Source organism: Triticum dicoccoides, chromosome 3B (assembly GCF_002162155.2).
Source record: "Triticum dicoccoides isolate Atlit2015 ecotype Zavitan chromosome 3B, WEW_v2.0, whole genome shotgun sequence".
Classification (NCBI taxonomy): Eukaryota; Viridiplantae; Streptophyta; class Magnoliopsida; order Poales; family Poaceae; genus Triticum; species Triticum dicoccoides.
In genome coordinates, this window is record NC_041385.1 from 642,509,864 (window position 1) to 642,525,302 (window position 15,439).

Consider the following 15,439-nt stretch of genomic DNA (forward strand, 5'->3'; position numbering starts at 1 on the left):
GTGAGACATCATATCCACAAGATAGGCATGCACCTGGCCCATGTCACCGATGCACGGGAAGAGGGAGTTGCGGAAGATCCGATGCATGATGTCAAGGAAGGAGTTCAGCACCCACACCTTCTTCTTACCAGCAAGCGTCTTCTCAACAAGGAAGGGCTGGAGCTTGTTCTTGTTGGTAGACTCAGAGTTGGCATGAGGGCGAACTCCAGCGGGTGTGTCGAGCCCCTCATCAGGAACCTGAAGCAAGTCCATGAAGTCCTTCCACTTAGCAAACAACTGTTGACCATTGGTCATCCATGTCATGGTCCTTGTCTCATCAAAATGGAAGTGGACCGAAGAAAAGAACCAAGCCACAATGTCTAGGTCAAAGTCCAGGTTAAAGGTAAGCATCTGCTCAATGCCAAAATGCTCCACCAGATCCAAAGCCTCTCCAAAATAGTTATGGTCCTTGTCTTGCCTCATGTGATTCATGTCAATCCAGTGAACTTCCACGTAGACGTTCTGCTTGGCCTTGATCACATTTAGATAGATAAGGTTCTGCTGCTTGGTCCAGATTAGATCATTCCCTCTGAAGTTGGCACGGGGATTCACATAGGGGTTGATCTTCCTTCAAACAATCAACTCAGACAGAGGTATTTCATCCATGCCCATGGTGGGCTCCTTGTGCTTGGTGGCGGTGTGCTTGGTTCTGCGTTGGGAGGCATTGGAGCCCTCTGGAGCTTCTTCTTGGTTGCGGAGGTGCTTCGAGCCCATGTCATGGCTGGGATTCGAACGGCAAACATTGGAACCGGAGCCACCACCTAGACATACAACACAAGAACATGCATGAAAAACAAGAAGGATCAATGCAAAGACCAGGGACAAAGCCAAAATAAACAAGCAAGAACAAGATTTGGAATGAAAAAGTAGTATATTTTGCACATCTACGGTAGTACCGGACCGGTGCGTGGATGTAAAAAATTACATTCGCTCCAGTTGCGATAGTACTGTGCCGAGATGGCACGGTAGTACCACGCCTGGAGTGGAAGTAATTTTTTACTTCCGCACTCCGAGCGGTAGTACCGCTCCAAGGGAGTGGTAGTACCGCGCGAGGCAGATCGCGAGCAAGGGTGCGGTAGTACCGCTTGGGAGGAGCGGTAGTATCGCACGGATTCAACCTCGTAGATCTAGATCAGGAACAGCCGCAAAACAAGATCGGTACTACCGTTGATCAAACTAAATTGTTGTGACATACCAAATAGCATACTTGCTGCACTACCACTTGCCTACAATTCTCTCTTGCACAGATCTAGCCAAAAATCACATGAACAACACATGCATCTCTCCAAGACCTAGAAGCACAAGAATGGAACAAAAAGAGGAGGACTTGGGGAAATACCGGGGTCCATGGCAAGAGGACGAGGTGGGGAACGTTCCCATCGGACGGAATGCGAGGAGAGCGGCCGGAGATGGGGATCCGGCGAGGACCGCTGGCGCCGTTCTTGGGCAAGAGAGAGAGGGAGATGGGGTGGGGAAAAGAGATGAATGGGTATGGGGGAGTTGGAACTCCCCCTGCCCCGCTCTTAACCCCCACCCGCTCGCGTCGATGCGGTAGTACCGCAAGTCATCGTGGTAGTACCGCCCGGGCGGAAGTACCACTCGCTGGGCAGTAGTACCGCTCTTCCAGCGGCAGTAAAAAATTAATGCCGTGATGGAAGTGGTAGTACCGTGCACCTGGGATGCAACTGTGCATGCACAAGGCAAACCCCTCCTGTGGTAGTACCGTGGCTTGCGACAGTAGTACCGTACCCCCAAGAAAATGCAAGTTTCGCAAAAGAGAGGAAAATAGCCTTTGCAAATCAACCTTCAAGACACCGAACACACCAAGAGGCAAGCACAAACGACGACACAAGCAAGGCACAAAGAGAAGGCAAAAGACAATGAAGACCAAATCATGAACCACAACTCTCAAGAAGAGAGGGCGGTGGCCGGAGCCACCTATGTATGAGTCAATTGGTATGGCACCGCGAAGAATTATCCTTGGGCCCATGACCAAGACTCGTCTTTGAAGCACAAGTACCATCAAAAATGGCTAATGTGAAAGAGTTGATCAATTTATGCATAATGGGGGCAGGGAAAGTTCATTGAGAGAACAACACCCCCTATGTCTATGTCTACACCTAAACAACATAGCATGTTGAGTATGGTGGGGTGTGCAAGGGTTCAAGCTATATTGCTCGAATCAATGATATTTAGCTCATGCCTTAACTCGCGAAATCTTGCTTCATCCAAGGGCTTCGTGAAAATATCTGCAAGGTTATCATGAGTGTTGACATACTTGAGCTTGATCTCCCCATGCCTAATGTGATCTCGGATGAAGTGATAGCGAATCTCAATATGCTTCATCTTGAAGTGTTGCACCGGTTTGAGAGAGATCTTGATGGCACTTTCATTGTCACACCAAAGAGGCACTTCGTCACAAGTGACACCGTAATCCTTCAAAGTTTGCCTCATCCATAGAAGTTGAGCAGAACAACTATCGGCAACCACATACTCCGCTTCGGTGGACGAGAGAGATACACAACTTTGCTTCTTAGAAGACCAACTCACCAAAGAGAAACCAAGAAATTGGCACCCTCCGGAGGTGGACTTCCTATCCACTTTGTCTCCCGCCCAATCTGAGTCCTAATAGCCCAAAAGATCAAATTTGGCTCCTCTTGGGTACCATAAGCCAAAGTTTGGGGTATGAGCCAAATAGCGAAAGATTCGCTTGACCGCCACAAAGTGGCTTTCCTTAGGTGCGGCTTGAAACCGTGCACAAATTCCCACACTCAATATGATATCCGGTCTAGATGCACAAAGGTAAATCAAGGATCCAATCATGGAGCGATATACCTTTTGATCCACTGCTTTACCATTGGGATCAATCTCAAGTTGGCATTTGACGGGCATTGGAGTGGAAGCCGGCTTGACATCACTTAGCTTGAGTCTCTTGAGCATGTCTTGAGTGTATTTGGGCTTGGTTGATGAAGGTTCCTTCTCTTCTTTGCTTGATTTCGAACCCGAGAAAGAACTTCAACTCTCCCATCATAGACATCTTGAACTTTGAGGTCATGAGAGCAGAAAATTCTTAATTGAAAGCTTTGTTAGGGGAACCAAAGATAATATCATCAACATATAGTTGGCACACAAACAACTCCCCTTTGACCTTCTTAGTAAAAAGAGTGGGGTCAATTTTCCCAATTTCAAACCCACAATCTTGCAACAACTCAGTAAGATGCTCATACCACACACGTGGGGCTTGTTTAAGGCCATAGAGTGCCTTGTTGAGTTGGTACACATGATCGGGGAAATAGGGATCCTCAAACCCCGAGGGTTGTTTGACATACACCAACTCATTAATGGGACCATTAAGAAAAGCACTTTTCACATCCATTTGTTGCAACTTGAAATTATGATGAGAAGCATAAGCAATCAACAAATGAATAGATTCAAGGCGAGCAACGGGAGCAAAGGTTTCACCGTAGTCGATACCCTCGACTTGGGAGTAGCCTTGATCCACCAAACGATCCTTGTTGCGAATAATGATTCCATGAGCATATTGCTTGTTCCTGAATATCCACTTGGTTCCAATGACATTATGATTCCCGGTTGGCCTTGGCACTAATTTCCACACTTGCTTGTGCTCGAAGTTGTTGAATTCTTCATGCATGGCATTGAGCCAATCCGGATCCTCGAGCGCCTCATAGACCTTTTGGGGTTTGACACAAGAAACAAACACGTGCTATTCACAATAGTTTGCTAATTGTCTATGAGTGCTTACCCCCTTTCTTAGGCTTCCAACCACATTCTCCATGAGATGACCTTTGGTTGTGAGCTTGGAAGCGATCTTCGCGGCACGACGCTCTAATTCCTCCTCGGGATTTAAGAGAGGAGGGGTAACTTGATCATCTTGAGCGCCGTCTTGAGCTTGCTCTTGATCTTGAACTTGCTCGAAAGGGAGAACTTGACCTTGGGCATCACTTGGTGGCTCACCACCATCTTGAGGTTGATCTTGCCCTTGATCTTGTTCACATGGTTGAGGGCCTTCACTTTGTTCTTCGGAAGCGTGTGGGTCTTGAGTCGGTGATGGCTCCACTTGAGTGGAGCATTGTTGAGGGAGTCCTGGATTAGGGGGTGTCCGGCTAGCCGGACTCAGACCTTTGGCCGGACTCCTGGACTATGAAGATACAAGATTGAAGACTCCGTCCCGTGTTCGGATGGGACTTTCCTTGGTGTGGAAGGCAAGCTTGGCGATACGATATGAAGATCTCCTCCCATTGTAACTGACTCTGTGTAACCCTAGCCCTCTCCGGTGTCTATATAAACCGGAGAGTTTTAGTCCGTAGGACGAACAACAATCATACCATAGGCTAGCTTCTAGGGTTTAGCCACTCCGATCTCGTGGTAGATCTACTCTTGTACTACCCATATCGTCAATATTAATCAAGCAGGAGTAGGGTTTTACCTCCATCGAGAGGGCCCGAACCTGGGTAAAAACATCGTGTCCCTTGTCTCCTGTTACCATCCGCCTAGACGCACAGTTCGGGACCCCCTACCCGAGATCCGCCGGTTTTGACACCGACATTGGTGCTTTCATTGAGAGTTCCGCTGTGTCGTCACCACAAGGAAGGATGCCGCATCCCGTCTTTAAAGACGGCGTCGTTGCTAAAGGAGCTTTGGCTGTCGGCAAACTCTCCGGCTAGGCAGGTTTTTGATGACCGCCTGTCCGGCCGCCGCGCCGACGATGACCTCTCGGGCCATCGAAAGCAATCTTCACATCAGCTTGGAGCTTGCCGAGCAGTTAGATCCGATAGAGCTCCTCTCCCTGAATGAGCTCTTGGATCACATCGCGGCCCTGGGAGTCGCTACTGATTACGACCAGATGGGGCTTAAACCCGATCAGAGAGAGATTGACTCTCCCCAGATTACCCATCACGTCGAAGTGGTGGAAGAACAATGCGGCGAGTCTTTGCCCGCCCTAAGGACCAAATGTGTCCGGATTCCCAATCCCTCTAAGACGGACACCCGCGGAGGGGAGGATGTCGCCCAAACCCTGAACCTAAAGTCAGACAGCAGGCCCGATTCATTGAATAATATCCAAGAAAGCAAGCTTCCGAATTCGGAAACCGCTGGGCCCCTGAATCTTACATCGGGCAGGGTTTCGTATTTAACTCCACCCGCCCACCCAACTATACGGGATTTATCCCTAATATGGCAAGAGCCCGGAGAAACAGTACACCACTACTGGGCTAGATTCCTCCTGGTTATGAACAGGATAAAGGACTGCCGTGAGAAAGAAGCAATTTCACTCTTCTGCTACAATTGCACGGACATCGGAATCCTCAACACCATAAGTCACCGCGAAATTACATGATTCGCCGACTTGACATCCATAGTACGAAAGTACTGTGCGACTGAAAGCTTCGGAAAACCGAAGATAAATTTTGGGACAATCCGGCCCCGAATATAACACGAGTCCGAAACAAAAGGGCGCATTATCGCCAGGCATCTGAACCAAACATCAAAAAACAAAAACCCTCTACAGGGTACGGGACCGTATTGGAAGGATGGCTCAATGGACCCTGTAAAATTCATAATTCAGGGGAAGCCACACCAACGCACAGCCTTAGAGCATGTTGGATACTACGGCAGGTGGCCCGCAGTGGTGAGGAGCTTTTAACTCCAGCACCCGAAGAATACCTCCCCAGTACGGTGTCGACAGTCTTCGAGACCTTCACATCAAACAATGCAAGGAAAAGAACGCTCCGCAACCTTGCCGAAGTCTACCAAGTGGCAACAATAAACCCATGGAGTGACACGGCTATCACCTTTAATGCCAGTGACGAACCTAAATTCCGGACAGCCCGAGCACCAGCCGCATTGGTCCTCAGTCCGATAGTGGACGGCTTCCGACTCACAAAGGTACTCATGGACGGCGGCAGCGGACTCAACCTCATCTACAAGGAAACCCTACAAAAAATGGAAATTGACTGGAGCCGCATTGAGCGAAGCAACACAACTTTTAGGGGAATAATTCCAAGTCGGGAAGCGTGCTGTTCAGGAAAAATCACACTGGATGTGGTGTTCGGCACGCCGGATAATTACAGATCCGAGGAAGTCACGTTTCAAGTGGCCCCGTTTAGCAGTGGATACCACGCTCTGCTAGGGCGAGAAGCATTTACAATTTTCCAAGCCATACCCCATTACGGGTACATGAAGCTCAAAATGCCCGGACCCAATGGAATTATCACTCTCGCAAGTGATCCGGACATAGCGCTCCGCGCTGAAAACAAGACAGCCGCACTGGCCCTGGAGGCATTATCCGAGGCCTTAGCGGCCAAGGAATTAACGACGCTACGCTCTACGATGGACAGGGACGACGTGATACTAGACAAGAGATCCAAGTCCACCTCTTTTAAACCAGCGGACGAAATAGTCAAATTCCAAGTCCATCCAACGGACCCTACAAAAACGGCCTCCATCGGGGCACAACTAAAACCCGATGTAGACGCCGCACTCAGAGACTTCCTGCGAGAAAATTGGGACATTTTCGCCTGGCACCCCTCAGATATGGCAGGAATCCCACGCAGGCTGGCTGAGCACAGCCTGAACATCCTAAAAGGGTTTAAACCCGTCAAGCAGACTCTATGGCATTTTTCCGAGCCCAAGAGACAAGCCATGGGAGAGGAGCTAGCAAAACTGCTGGAAGCCGGATTCATCAGAGACATAAAACATCTGGACTGGCTAGCAAACCTGGTGATGGTACCAAAGAAGGACAAATCTTGGCGCCTATGTGTCGATTTCAAAGACCTAAATAAGGCCTGTCCAAAGGACCCTTTCCCACTCCCCCGAATTGATCAAATCATCGACGCCACCGCAGAACACGACTCATTGTGTTTCCTCGATGCATACTCTGGCTACCATCAAATCAAGATGGCAGAGTCAGACCAAGCCGCAACGGCATTCATCACCCCATACGGCCCATTCTGCTTCAACACAATGCCCTTCGGGCTCAAAAATGCCGGTGCAACATATCAGCGCATGATTCAGACATGTCTGGCAAACCAGATCGGCAAAACAGTTGAAGCATACGTAGACGACGTGGTCGTCAAAACAAAACACGTCGATACTCTAGTAGACGACTTGAGGCTCACGTTTGACAATCTCCGAACATATGACATCAAGCTCAACCCGGAAAAATGCATTTTCGGCGTACCGGCCGGAAAGATCTTGGGCTTCATCGTATCCGGTAGAGGAATTGAAGCAAACCCAGCCAAGATCCGAGCTCTGTCACAATTGGATACCCCAAAGGACCTCAAACAGATACAAAAACTGACAGGATGTGTGGCGGCTCTAAGCCGCTTTATCTCCCGCTTAGGAGAAAAGGCATTACCCCTCTACCGCCTCCTGCGGTGCATCGACCACTTCGAGTGGACGGATGCCGCCACGGCCGGACTCGAAGAAAGAAAAGCCATACTGGCAACAAATCCGGTCCTGGCCGCACCCAACATAGGCGAACCAATGCTATTATACATCGCGGCAACCCATCAAGTTGTAAGCGCGGTGCTCGTCGTCGAACGAGAAGCGGACGGACACAAGTTCCCCCTCCAAAAACTAGTGTACTACGTGTCCACTGTACTAACTTCATGCAAGTCACGGTACCCGCATTACCAAAAGATAGCGTACACGGTGTTCATGGCATCCCGGAAGCTGCGACACTACTTTCAAGAGTGCTCCATAACAGTGGCATCCGAAGTACCCCTTAATGATATTATAAACAACCACGATGCAACGGGCCGGATTGCCAAATGGGCCATCGAGCTCCTCCCGTTCGACATAACCTACAAACCAAGGCGAGCTATTAAGTCACAGGTTTTGGCCGACTTCATCGCTGAATGGACCGAAGCCGAACTCCCTAAAGAGTACGGCGCATACTCCAACTGGATCATGCACTTCGACGGCTCCAAAATGTTGGCTGGCCTGGGGGCTGACGTCATTCTGACGTCCCCAACCGGAGACACAGTCCAATACGTACTTCAGATAATGTACACGGATTCCAACAACGCAGCCAAATACGAGTCCCTTTTACATGGCCTCCGGATGGTAGTCTCCATGGGCATTCAACGCCTAGAGGTCCGCAGGGATTCAAACCTCGCAATATCCGAAATAAATGGAGACTTCGACGCCAAGGATCCGAAAATGGCAGCTTACCGCAACGCCATCTTAAAGATGTCATATCGGTTTGAGGGGCTTGAATTTCATCACATAGCCCGGGAAAATAACCAGGCAACAGACGTGTTGGCACGCATTGGCGCTAAGCGCGAGGCCGTCCCTCCCAACATCTTCCTAGAAAGGCTGTTCAAGCCATCCGTATCATGGGAAGGAGAATCCGGAAGCAATAGCCTGGACACAGCTACACCGCCCCTCACCGAACATTCTAACACAGACGGGGGCTCCGCCAACGAAACAACGCCGTCAGCTCACACAATAATGGCAGTGATTGCCCCTTGGACAGAACCATTCCTAGCCTACCTAACTAGGCAGAAACTTCCTGAGGACCAAAACGAGGCCCGCTGCATAGTGCGGCGATCTAAAGCCTACAAAGTCCACGAGGGAGAACTTTACAAGAAAAGCACAACCGGAGTCCTTCAAAGGTGTATCTCCGAAGAGGAAGGGCGAGACCTTTTGGCTGAAATTCATGCCGGACTCGGCGGGCACCACGCCGCAGCCTGGGCCCTTGTAAGCAAGGCCTTCCGTACCGGATTTTATTGGCCAACGGCCCGGGCAGACGCTCAAGACTTAGTGCAACGATGTGTTGGTTGCCAGTTATTCGCCAACCAAAGCCACATGCCGCCTACCGCCCTACAAACTATACCCATTACCTGGCCTTTCGCGGTCTGGGGGCTTGACATGGTCGGACCCCTTAAAGGAGGAACCCACAAGCAAAAATATCTACTGGTCATGGTGGACAAATTCACCAAATGGATAGAAGCCAAGCCTGTAAAGACGGCCGAATCCGGACCAGTGATAGACTTCATATCCGGGGTAGTACATCGTTACGGCGTCCCCCACAGCATCATAACCGACAACGGCACAAACTTCACGGCGATGAAGTTAAACTTTGGTGCAAAAACATGGGCATCAAGCTCGACTATGCTTCAGTTATCACCCTCAAACTAACGGTCAAGTCGAACGGGCCAACAGTCTCATTATGAGCGGCATCAAACCCAGACTAGTGCGATCCCTCAAGGAATCTAACACGCACTGGGTAGAGGAGCTTGACTCCGTACTCTAGGGGCTGCGGACCACGCCGAATCGCACTACCGGATTCACACCATTTTTTATGGTATACGGCGCAGAGGCAGTACTGCCATGCGACATAATCCATGACTCACCTAGAGTGCGCATGTACGAAGAAAGAGAAGCCGAGCTCGATCAGCAGGACAACTTGGATGCATTGGAAGAGGAGCGCGACGTGGCAAAAGCTCATTCCACATTCTATCAACAGCAGGCTCGAAGATACCAAAGCAGAGAAGTACGGGCCAAAACCTATAACGTTGGCGAACTAGTTCTACGCCTGCCGGACAAGAAAAAGGATAAATTAAAGCCCAAATGGGAGGGCCCCTTCATAATCGACCAAGTACTGACCGGCGGAGCATACCGTCTGCGAAACGCATCGGATAACCGACTCGAGCCGAACCTATGGAACGCAGCACGCCTACGAAGGTTCTACGCCTAGCGCCGGACTCCATGTTCGTTTCCTTCCTCCATCCCTTTGTTTTATTTTTTATTTTTTTATTGGCAGTCCGGGATTTTGTTCCTTCTCCCTACCCCCTTTTTCTAACAAGCCCTTAGGGGCTTGCTTGTGCATTGTTCGCACACACTCGACGCGCTACCTGCGCTCATAATACCTGGGGGCTTCTTTACCAAGAAGTTTATATAAAACGGGCCTCATGCCCAAAACATGTGTGATGCTTCCGCATGAACCTTTTATACACCATTATATGCATCGATATGACTTAAGTTTTGGCCAAGCTGGGTTGCCTGGCTCCTGTGCTTACCCCTACGTTCCCGTTCTTCGGCTAGGTGGTAAAGGGAGCACCTCTGCGATTGTTACTGCCGGGTCAGCCGGATGTGTACCTCAGACTAGGTGAAGCCGAAAGCTAGCATTCTTAAGGGAATATTCGGTCGGTGAACTAAAAGATGATCTTTCGTATTTATTCATTTGCCCCCAGATGCTTTTCTGCCCTTTGTGGCAGTTCGCACATGCACTTTAGGGCATGCCTCCCAGGGAAAGGAACCCCTAACGGAACTATTCTCCCTGGAAGACGTTTCTTACTAACCATGTAATATAACATAACTAGTTGGGCACTTGTCTGCTAAAGCACTTATGACCCCTACGCCTTGTCTCCATGCATGCCCCGGTTCTTACATAATCGAGAGGGTATTCGGAAACACTCCGGACTATAGGGTCCAGAGGTCGAAGCGAAAAGGTCCGCAATGACAAACGATCTACAATCCGGCTAGAAGGCATCTTTTATGTCATTTTTACAGAGTCATTCCGACTCGGCATATTCTGCTTCAGTACCATCCAACAGGCGGTCTAATTTACAGTCCTGTTGGGAATACTTTGCAGCCAGCTCCACCTGGCCATATGCTAAGCTGACTAGTATCTCCTTTCCGTCCGGACCTATAGGGCCGACCTCGGCCATGTGGTTTGGGTCAGCCTTCGTGTACCGAGTCTTCACCATGGCCCAGGCCTCCCTGGCACCTTGACGGCAAGCTGATATCTTCCACAACCGGAAGCGCTGCCGCACTCCCTCCAGCTTCTTTGTAAGCTCCTTAAGGCCTTTGGGCACGGAGAGGGATGGCCACATAGCCTGGATGACGCTTTGCATTGCCTGCCGAACTCGTTCGTGTAGTTGCAACAGCTCGGGAAGAAGGTCTCCCGTTGAACTAGGCATTTCCTCCGCAGGACGACCCGTCAGCAGACCTACAGACATAGCTCTGTTAATCGACTTCCTCGCCGAATTCTTTTTTCGAAGATTCGTTCAAGCACTTACTAAAAAATGCCGCATCGAAGTCGCCGATTCTCCTTCACGGTAGAAGACAGCTGAATGCGAACATCTTTCAGTTCCTCGCCTAGCTGGGTATTGGCGTCTTGAAGCTTGTTCTTCTCTTGCCTCACCCTTGTCAGCATGCTCTCGCCAGCCTTTAGTTGGCGTAGGAGTTGTTGCCTGTCCGGATTTACTCCGGCCTCATCTGCATTATTATCGTCAGGGTTGCACGCCTGCCGCATTTTGAAACGGAAGTATCTTTCGAAGTATATATTACCTACGGGCATCCCCGTGACATTTTCTGAAGAGGCTAATGCGGCCTCGAGCTGGGCCTTGCACTCTTCGAGCTCCTGGGACAATTGCGTATTCTTCTTTGTAAGACACTGCATAACACATGATCCTTCAAACAGTTATCTTCACTGTTTCAAGTCTCAGGGGCTACTGACATATATAACCTTCAATTCTACTCACCTGTATGTCTTTCACATACTGCTCCGTGGCTCTGGCTAGACCATTTTGAGCAGCACGGAGATACGCATCTCCTGTATTAAAGGCGTCCAACGCCTCCGGGGAAAAACACGCTTCACGAAGAACAGTCCGGTGACGCCTGTGGTTTAGGGCACTCTCCACTTCTGAATTGGTGGCAGATAGCCCGTCGGCGTCCTCTGTCGGAGATGCGCCCAGGCGCATCCCGTGTCCGCCTCCGCTTCCGGACCCGGCCTCGAACCTTGGCCGGCGGACATAGTCCGGCGGGCTATCTTCTTTCTAAAAAATCATGAGCATTAGTAGGACTCAAGGGCATAAACCCTAGGCGTTAAATTTGCACGCCATACCGTTGCGCCGGAATCTCGATCTGGTCCGCACTTCTTTTTGACCCACCTGGCTTTAGTGGCCCTTGTTGGCTGCCCGCCATGGGCTCGGCCTTCCGCCTCAAGGATTTACCCCGCAAAACGCTGTTAGTATACGACGTGCAAGATAAAGCATGAGAATACTGGGACTTCGGTCTTAATTACCTTGGAGGCTGGAAGTAGTCCGGGATAGTCGGCCGTGATGGCCACTAAGGAGTTATCCTTACTCAATTGATTAAATACTCCATCAATCAACTCCACGCATAAGTTCGGATCTTCTTGGGAGTCCAGATCAAGGGACCGTTCCGGGTCCTCGGGTTGTGGAGCAGTGCTGTTTATTTCCTTCACAGCCTGGCGCAGCTCCTGCGTTTAAACATTACTACACTAAGTACTCAACCACGGGAATTTCAAAAGCAGATGGGCAAGTGACAGTGTCCGCTCACCCAACTAGGTGGATTGTACATGGAGAATCCGCCTTCCGGGTTGACACGGAGGAATTCTTCCTCTTCCCCCTTATATAAAGAGGATAAGATTCTCGTTAAAGTGGCGGCCGAATCTGGCCCCTTGCGACCGCACTGGGTAGCGTCATCCTTCCCGTTGAAATCCCACATGGGGTGGCCTCTGTATTGAAGCGGTTGCACCCCTCGCGTAATGCATATGGCCAGGACCTTGATCATGGTCAGTCCGGAATGAGCCAATAACCTTATTCGACTCATCAGGTACAGGACGTCCCTGTCAACTTCCCTCTGAGGGTTCCGCGGGCGCCAACTCAGGCGCTTCTTCAACGGGGCATTATTGAACTCGGGGAGGCCAATCCGTACAGGGTCCGGCAGGGGGACGTCATCTATATAAAACCACTCCGAGGGCCAGTCTTCGGACGCCCTCTTTGGGGTGCCGGATAGATATCCGGTCCCGGCGATGCGCCATAGTTCGGCTCCGCCCACCTGATAAATAGACCCCTCCTGAGAACGGGGCACAAGGAAAAACAACCTCTTCCACAACGCGAAATGGGCCTCAACACCCAAGAACAGCTCGCAGAGGGCCACGAAGCCTGCAATGTGCAAAATGGAGGCGGGCGTGAGGTTATGTAGCTGGAGGCCGTAGAACTCTAGCAACCCTCGGAGAAACAGATGAATTGGAAACCCAAGTCCTCTCATCAAATAAGGGACTAAACACACCCGCTCTCCTTGAGAGGGATTGGGAATGCCCTCCGCCTGCTCTCCGCCGTTATAAGCAGCGATCCCGGCTCGAACTGGGACCATATATGCTGGGGGGAGGAGCCCCTTGACTGAAGCACTACTAACTCGCTATGCGGGACGGAGCACCGCCCCAATCCCCGGGCCGAGGGCTGGAGGCGCGAGAGGAGGAGCGGCACTGACTGACCATGGTGGAATGGATCTCTGTCAGAGACGCTCTGATGAAGACTCGCAGAGGGAAGATGGTGCGAATTGGATCTAAATCCCCGTCTCTTTTATGGGTGGCTCATTAACACAACCAGGGGGGTAAGTGAAAAGAAAATCCCTTGGCTTTTCGCATTCGTTTGACGCGTGGAAGATGGTCATTATGGGACACAGAAGCCGAGGAGGACAACACGCACTAGAAGCTGGACACTATTTGATGGATACAAGGAATTTGAAGGAGAACCCGCCTTATAATGCCGAAGACAACTTGCGCGCCAGACTCGACGTCATTGAAGCCTGGTTCGGGGGTTACTGAGGGAGTCCTGGATTAGGGGGTGTCCGGCTAGCCGGACTCAGACCTTTGGCCAGACTCCTGGATTATGAAGATACAAGATTAAAGACTCCGTCCCGTGTCCGGATGGGACTTTCCTTGGCGTGGAAGGCAAGCTTGGCGATACGATATGAAGATCTCCTCCCATTTGTAACCGACTCTGTGTAACCCTATCCCTCTCTGGTGTCTATATAAACCGGAGAGTTTTAGTCCGTAGGACGAACAACAATCATACCTTAGGCTAGCTTCTAGGGTTTAGCCACTCCGATCTCGTGGTAGATCTACTCTTGTACTACCCATATCGTCAATATTAATCAAGCAGGAGTAGGGTTTTACCTCCATCGAGAGGGCCCGAACCTGGGTAAAAACATCGTGTCCCTTGTCTCCTATTACCATCTGCCTAGACGCACAGTTCGAGACCCCCTACCCGAGATCCGCCGGTTTTGACACCGACAATTGTCCTTCTCCTTCAGCCAGAAGAGGTTCCTCAATGGGTAGGATATGACCAACACCCATTCTTCTTATGGCTTGGGGAGGAATTTCATCACCTACATCACAAGTACCACTTTGCTCCACTTGGGAGCCGTTATTCTCGTCAAACTCCACGTTACATGTCTCCTCAATGAGTCCCGTGGACTTGTCGAGGGCACGGTAAGCATGAGAGTTTGTAGCATAACCAACAAATATGCCCTCATGAGCTCTAGCCTCAAATTTAGACAAACGAACACCTTTCTTGAGAATGAAACACTTACACCTGAACACCCGGAAGTACTTGAGGTTGGGCTTGTTACCGGTGAGTATTTCATAAGGAGTCTTGTTCAAGCCTTTGCGGAGATAGAGTCGATTGGATGCATGACATGCAGTGTTGATGGCTTCGGCCCAAAAGTTGTAAGGAGACTTGAACTCTGCCATCATTGTCCTTGCCGCATCCATCAACGTCTGATTCTTCCTCTCCGCGACACCATTTTGTTGAGGGGTGTATGGTGCGGAATATTGATGCTTGATCCCCTTATCACTAAGAAACTCATCCAAGGTGTAGTTCTTGAACTCGGTGCCTGTCGTGGAATTAACACGTCAGATGTCCTAGTAGAGGGACTTAGTCGTGGAGCCGTCGCAACGAGATTAGCTAAAAGGGGTTAAACCGGGCAAGGGACACGAGAGTTTTATACTAGTTCGGCCCCTTACAATGAAGGTAAAAGCCTACATCTAGTTGTGATGGAATTACTGGGGTTTCGATGACCAGGGAGCAAATACGCTTTGCCTGAGTCTCGAGTTGTTGTTTCTTGTCCCTGAACCGCCGCCGGGTCGTCCCTTTATATACACAGGTTGACGCTCGGCCGGTTTACAAAGTCCCGAGGCCGGCTCATACAAGTGTCTGGCTCGGTCTCCCCCTTTCCCTAACTTACAATACAAGTTATACAACTATGGCGGTTTACAACTATGGGCCCTAGTCCGCCTTTGGGCTCTAGGCCTCTAAGCTTTAATAGTAAAGCGTCATCTTCTTTGTCTTCATGGGCTTCAATATAGATGAGCGTGAACTGGCCCCTCCTGGGCGGTTTATACTCAGTAGTTATATCCTCAACATTAGGCCCCAGATTGATTTGAACCAGTTCATGTCAATCTTCAATACTTAGAAAAAATTCCATGAACATCTTCTTACTATCCTCGTAAACCGCCATGATGTCCTCTCCCTGTAAACTTTGGTAAACCGCCATGATGCCATCTTTTGAAATTGCAGTAAATCATCATGACATCATCTCTGTATAAAAAGGTTTAAAGATT